Source organism: Etheostoma spectabile, unplaced genomic scaffold, assembly GCF_008692095.1.
Source record: "Etheostoma spectabile isolate EspeVRDwgs_2016 unplaced genomic scaffold, UIUC_Espe_1.0 scaffold00001614, whole genome shotgun sequence".
In the NCBI taxonomy this organism is placed as follows: Eukaryota; Metazoa; Chordata; class Actinopteri; order Perciformes; family Percidae; genus Etheostoma; species Etheostoma spectabile.
The window spans coordinates 132,595-139,617 of NW_022602782.1; positions in this window are offsets into that span (position 1 = coordinate 132,595).

The window sequence follows — 7,023 nt, forward strand, 5'->3', positions numbered from 1 at the left end:
GGCCATCCTGCCCTCTTCACAGACATATGCACATTAATCCCATCCTGGCTGCATAACACACAGTTTATAACTTTTTATAACTCAACAGCAGAAAACAGTGTTTGTGATTATTGACAGTGTGAGTCTGTTTCTCACAGCTGTAGGCTACTGTATTCTGTGGCGAGGTGAAGGGACAGTCCATCCTGGCAGAAACAGTGTTTTTTCTACTGTATTCTGTGGCGAGGCAAAGGGACAGTCCAGCCTGGCAGAAAACAGTCTTTGAAGATTATCTGCTTGGAGCCGACCACCCCGCGATCCTGTCTAAAGATTTTCACAAAACAGATAGTGATTGTGACGTTTTTGTAATTTTTTTTTAAGCCTACAAAGGTGTCCTTCACTTCCCCCTAAAAGTGGTTGAAAAATGATCGGGCAAATCGTTTATAAAAGGTATTCTGATCCTTTGTTGAGGGAATTATGGTCTGTCTTTCTGGTATTTATTTTGGTCTTATTATTCGACAAGAAGGTCCTAAATTAGTGATTTACTCTGTTTTGTGGAGACACGTTGTTGACAGAATTTGAATTTACTGAGCATGACATGCAATAGTGTTAAATCTGCTGTTGCAACCAGACGGACGAAACCTCTTTATGCTACCGCAAACCCCGCACCATGCTCTGATTTACTGAGCTTAGACGCAGCTTGCTGGCGTAATGTGTTAGCCCATGCTGAAACCAGATTGATTGCATACAGACAGAGAAAAACTGAAAAAGGTTTATGCCATCTCCTGTTGGGCCTCATTACCGTGAATGACATTACATAACATGGAACCTTCACTCCAGAGCATGCGCAAACACAGTCCCAGACAAACGTTAGCTAATTTAGCTTGTTAGGGCGGCAGAGGGGTGGAAGTGCAGGCTGATGCCAGGATAATTGTTAGTATATTACGTTAGCTGGTATCTTAAAGGCCATTATCTATAACGTTATGCAAAAGAACACAACGCATTTTAAATTCAAGTATGAACACCATTAAAACAATTTCACTCTTTGTCCAGCAGGTGGCAGGCTGGTTGTGTAAATGCTGGGGGCCAGAACCAAACCCCCCCTCTGTCCATCACATCAACACATGTCACCAAAAAATCAAATCAATACAGAACTGCTGCAGAAGGAACCACATTGGAGTTTATCCAAACTTAATGTTGTGGTTACTTCACAAACCTTGTTTTTTGTGTTAGTCCATTTGGGGAAAGGTTCCTTAAAGCAGCACTCCTGGTAAAACTAAATTGACTAGACCAGCGGCCAATTTGCATGTTCAGTTAGGTGGACAGTATGTTTATGTAAGTATACTGACAGCTGAGTTGGTAAATATACAGATTTCAATCTCCATAAAAAACATATTTTACGCAATGGGACTTAATTATTTTATACATTTTTCTTTTACCCACCTGAACACATTGACTAATTTGTCATCATTGTGGCAATTTTAGAACCACGTAGTTGAACAAGTCTGGCCTGAGGTGAACAATCGTGTCAATATCCACTGAAGACAGCCCTTCTGCAGTTGGTGCATCAAGAGGAACTACACATGGAAGATACTGTGTGTCCAGCTTGATTGGCCAGTTGTGCCAGATTGGTTTTACAAGAATGGTTGAGTCATGGAATGCTCACAGAATTCCAGGTCATATAAACCATTGCTGCAAAGATAAAAATAATTACAACAGACATTCACAAGTTTTAAGACTAACAGTATGTTCTTTTATTTTACAGGTAAAGGTATACCGAATAATTTGGCTGCCAGTGGGTGTCCAAAAGAAATACCACAGGAGCTGTTGCCTCATTCAGTTGAAGCAGCAGACCTTTACAGAGTTTTAAAAAGAACAACCTTTTTAAGGTTTTTTAAGATTCTTGCAACCTATCTCTGCAGCACTTTGAAGTGATGCAATACTGTATTTATAATTTATGTTTGATATTGCCATCACAATATGATATTGCCAGCTGGGATCTTCACTGACAACCCATTCTACTTTTGGAGTTGATCCATTTTTAACTGAACAGGACAAACTTGCCGTCGAGAATCAGTTTGCAGAGAAATATTCAGACATTTGAAACTTGTTCTCTAGAGCGGTTAACAATGACTTTGCTCCATACAAAGAGGCATTGCTCTATCTCATAACAATACCTCAGCGCAATGTGTGAAAACCATTTGCTCTATTTGAACTACAGAATGTGAATTACTGACAAAAGTAAAATGACTTGAAACTGTTTAAATCAGTAAAAACAGTGATGTCAATAAGAACAGTAGTCACATTTTCAACAAAAACAATTTCACATCACTTGTACAAGAACTCTGACCGACACATTGAATTGATAAAACAAACTTAAACACTGCAAAATCTTACTCCTCTTCAAAAAGGGATCTTAGAACAGAAAATGCCTCTGACAGACCATTAACCTGAAGTATGTGGTTGTCCGCTGTGTTCTCTCTGCATTTTGCACAGTGCACAGACGTCTCCTGCCACTGTTCCACACATGTTGTGCAACCAATAATGCTTCGACAACACAGTGTGAAGACGGGCTCCTCGATGAACTCTAAAAGACAAAATATTTGTCTTTCTCATTTATCCCGTCTGTCCTCAAAGTTTTCTTCATGTATTGGATGATAGTGTTTTATTATTTTATTAGGAACTCCACACAGAGAGTAACACGAGGGTCGGCCCGAGGAGACTGTGTTGTTCCTCTGCGGAGAAGTGCATTTAGTCAGAGTGCCTTTTCAGTCACAGCAGCACGGGAGTGGAACTCTGTCCCTCAGAACATCAGAGACCTCACCACTTACACTCTGTTCAAAAAACATCTAAAAAGCTGGTTCATAACACATCAGACATGTCGGCATTAATAAGAAAATGTATTTTCACTCTACCCAACCGTGCTGCAACTTGTGTCTCTATTGTGTAGTATCTTTTTTATTTTTATTTTCCCTAATGTCTGTATTACATTTGTAGACTGTATTTATCAACGTGTTGTAAAGAGTTTTATCTGTTTTACTACTTTTTTATTTGTATTGTTGACTGTAATTTTCTTATTGTTGTTGTTTTTTAGGGAGACAATTTTAAGATCTGTCCAGGGACAACGGATGAAAAATAGCCTTTTGGCTAATTCTGGTGCATTTACAGCAATGTTGATTAATGTACACTGTCCCTGTCAAATAAATTATTATTATTATTATTATTATTTTTACTAAACAAGTGTACAACTTTAGTGCTTAAACATTACACTTTGTTTTTGTAACATTACACTATGAGCTGGTACAAAAAGGTTTGCATCAGTAGATGCAGTTAATTGTTGTGGATGAGACAGCTGATCTTGGGTAGAGAATGTAAAAATGATTTGTATTTGGAAATCTCAAATTCTGTCACACAAAAAATAAAATAGATCCAGAATTATCTTTCATGTGGGACAATATCTATTGCATACTTAGTTATACAAACAACACAGCAGAGTCCTTGCTTGATGGTCTGTAGCTGTGGATGATTCAGGATGACTCTCTGAGTGGCAGCCAGGTTGGTGAGCTCTCTGATTGCTGCAGTGATATCTGGAAGGCTCTGGGATGCCAGCACAAGCTCTTCTAACTTCTCAGTGACCTCTCCAATGCCTGCAGCTTCGTCATCTTTTCGGCTGTTACAAGGGAAAACAACGTTAATAAATATGTACTTGTTGTTTTATTGCAGCTTTGCTTAACTGTGGTGGGGTGGAAGCCTAACCTTTTGTTTGAAAAAGTTAGAAAAGGGGAAAAAACAACAACAACTTAATAACAAAAGCAAGGGTTTTATTCATGAATGTAGCTTGGCCAAGTCAGGGCAGCTACTAATGTAATTCATCAGTTCAAAACAAGACTCTTGTCTAACACACAACAAAACAGCAGGGGGATGGGGATGAGCTCAAATTCTATCTCAGATTATTGGACTTAATAAAAAAAGTTGACAGGTAGACTGTCATAGTCGGGGTCCAGCTGGCCTTGAGTATTATTGTATTATTGTTTCCCTGCATTTTTCTTCTGTCCTGTTTTCTGTTTTTGTTTCTCCCTCTTCCTCCCCCTCTCCTGTCTGAAGCCAGCTGATTGCCTACACCTGCCGCCAGTCTGCCAGCAGCAATCCTCTCCGCCACACCTGCTCATCATCACCCGCTCCCGCCAATCACACCTGCCTGCAATCTACATCAGCCACAGTATATCTACCCCGGTCCTGCTCTCATTCTTCACCTGATCGTTGCTTCCGCTACTCGGGTGAACCTCATCAGAAGAGAATTCTGAACTTCTTCACGGTTTTCCCCTTGTGTCCTATCTCATGTACTCGCCTTCCTTGTGCTCTACTTTTCAGTGATCCTCTCCTCCGGTCAGCTGGCTTCAGACCCCGGACCCTCTCCCTCAGCGCCCCCTCCTCTTCTCGTATCAGCATCCGTTCTTCGGCCGCTCTTCACCAGCCTCCTCTCCTCTCCTCTGCTCCTCCTTGTGCCGGTGTCTCCTCCCCGCTCCCCAGCCGGGGCTCCTCTCAGTTCCTGACCCCTCACCTGTCCTCCGGTCCTCCGCTCCAGTGCTCCATCGTCCGCCTCCTACCTCGCTCTCCCTCTCTCTCCCCGCAATATTACAATAAATCTGTCTTTGTGAGCTGTGCATTTGAGTCTGCCTGTCTGTCCCATAACATAGACAAATAAATCTCTGGCCCAAACATTATAGAAGTCACTGTACAGGAGTGGTAATGGATAGGGTAGGCCAACGGGTTGATTTAAAAAAGTAGTTTTTTTAATAGTAACAAAAGGTAAGTGTACATTAACATTTAAAAACCATGCATTTCAATGTTTGTACAAAAAAGATTAATATTATTGTTTACAGGAACATGTCGACAGATTATTATTTTGTCACTTATTGGGAGCAGTAGGCTAGATGGAACCGGTTACCTCCAGGATCTGTGCTAAGCTAGGCTAGTGGTGGGCCACTTGGTAGAGTCAGGTGGAAAAATGAATGTACATAATGTAAATGAAATGCAAAAGTACTAGTAAATGTTATTACACAATAGCTACAAAGGAGACGAAGAATGGCAACTGTAGTTGATATTAGCATATCATCAAATGGTAACTAATTTTGGGTGTTTTGTAACGAAATTACATTTACGTTTTTTTTATTTCCTATCCTGTCACCTAATTAGTACATTTTAAAATATTAAATCATATCACTGTTGTTTAACAACCAATTTAGGAATACATTAGCTTTAAAATGTTTGAGGGACTGCTCTGGGGGAGGCGGAGGCCGTTGAACTCGCAGCAGTCGAAGGTGTTTGCACGAATGCGAAACGTTGGCCCGTGCTAACGTTAGTTGAAGCTGGTGAGGCGTCCTCGTCCTCACCGTGAACCTCATGATGACTTCTTGCAGTAAGGTCGAATGAGCTGAACACGCCAGATAATCCCGGAAACAATGCCACATTTGCATCGTTAGTCAGGTACAGACTACGAGTTGAGACCTGTTAAGAAAGTGTACATTGCATTTTCTTCAGTGAATGCTGAGAGTAAAACTCCAAATTCTAAATTTCTGAATGACGTTTAAAATTAGGCTAACAATTAACGATTGAAACAGCTCGTCTAGGGTCAGGTTACCAGGCTACCCTCACAGACTGATGCCGTAGCCTAGAGAACATATGGATTGTTTCTACCTGAAATATGTGACTGAGTTTTTCTCCAGTCATGTCTTCTTCCCTGAGACACACTTGTTTATTGTTCCTGAAAAAATACTGGTCCATGTCTTTCTAACGTAGCAAATAACAAGTTTTAATTTGAACAGAAATATGTGTCAGGCTAGCTAGGTGAGCGTTAGGCTACACGTGAAGGAGCCTTTAAGAGTAGGCTTAAGACTTTCCTCTTTGATAAAGCTTATAGTTAGGGCTGGCTCAGGAGAGTCCTGAACCATCCCTTAGTTACATCGCTATGGGCAAAGAGATACCTGTTGTTGTGATTAAGCACTATATAAATAAAATTGAATACTTTCTCTCTCTCTCTCTTGCTCTCTCATATCCACCTCCTCTAGACAGAGGGATGCTCTCTTCTATCTTCTTTTATTTATTTATTTATTTAATTTAATTTTTTATTTTCCGCTTCCCCCTATTTCCTAAACTAGAGGGAGACAGGGCATACAGCCCAATCTGGTTGGGGAAAATGTTATTTTAGATTGTTGCAGAGGTATACGTCTTTGTGAAGTGTGTATGAAGCGGTATTAAAATATCATGCACTGTGGATGATTGGGCCATTTTTATAGCTAGAACAGTACGTTTTCCCATTGACATCATGTTTCTAATGTGGAATATGTCGTTTCACTAGGTTTTTACGTGGGTTAGACCACTGCACAACCCCTCAACCCCCTATACCTGGTGAGCCCAAATATATTTTTATCTTTCTAAAACTGCTTTTTCATGTCTCACCTTGATAAATAATTGTATAAACACAGATATTTGTGCATTTACCTAAAATCCATGAAAGTCTGGGATTAGTATTAGTATGCAATTCACATACTTTTTGATTTATACTAAGACACACTGCTTTTCTCAGAATTCTGTGAAATGAACACGGCACCTTATCTCAAACTCTGTGGCAGATTCACGGAATTAGACCGTGGCCCCCCTACAGTGACTCTGAGAACCCCCTAGGGGTCCCTCAGAGAAATAACAACTTTGAAATATGCTGAATATGTATAGCTGTTGCCCTCCCAAAAATATTGTTTTTGTTACCGGCCTCAGACCTGGGGGAATCTGGGCAGGTACAAAGCCACAGGCTGGGTAGCACTGTGGATTGGTTAGAATTGGAGATACAAAAATTGTCTTTCTCAAGTGCTGGCTGTTTATTTCTGAGCTGAAAATAATTTGCATCTCTCCATTTGTGCATGTAAACACCTTAGCGTGTGTGTGTATTTCAGGCCTGTGTTTAGTGTGTCTAAAACAAACTGTAATTTGTAAATTTGTTGGTAAATTGTAATTTTCCAATAAAATAATATAAAGTATAAATTATTATAA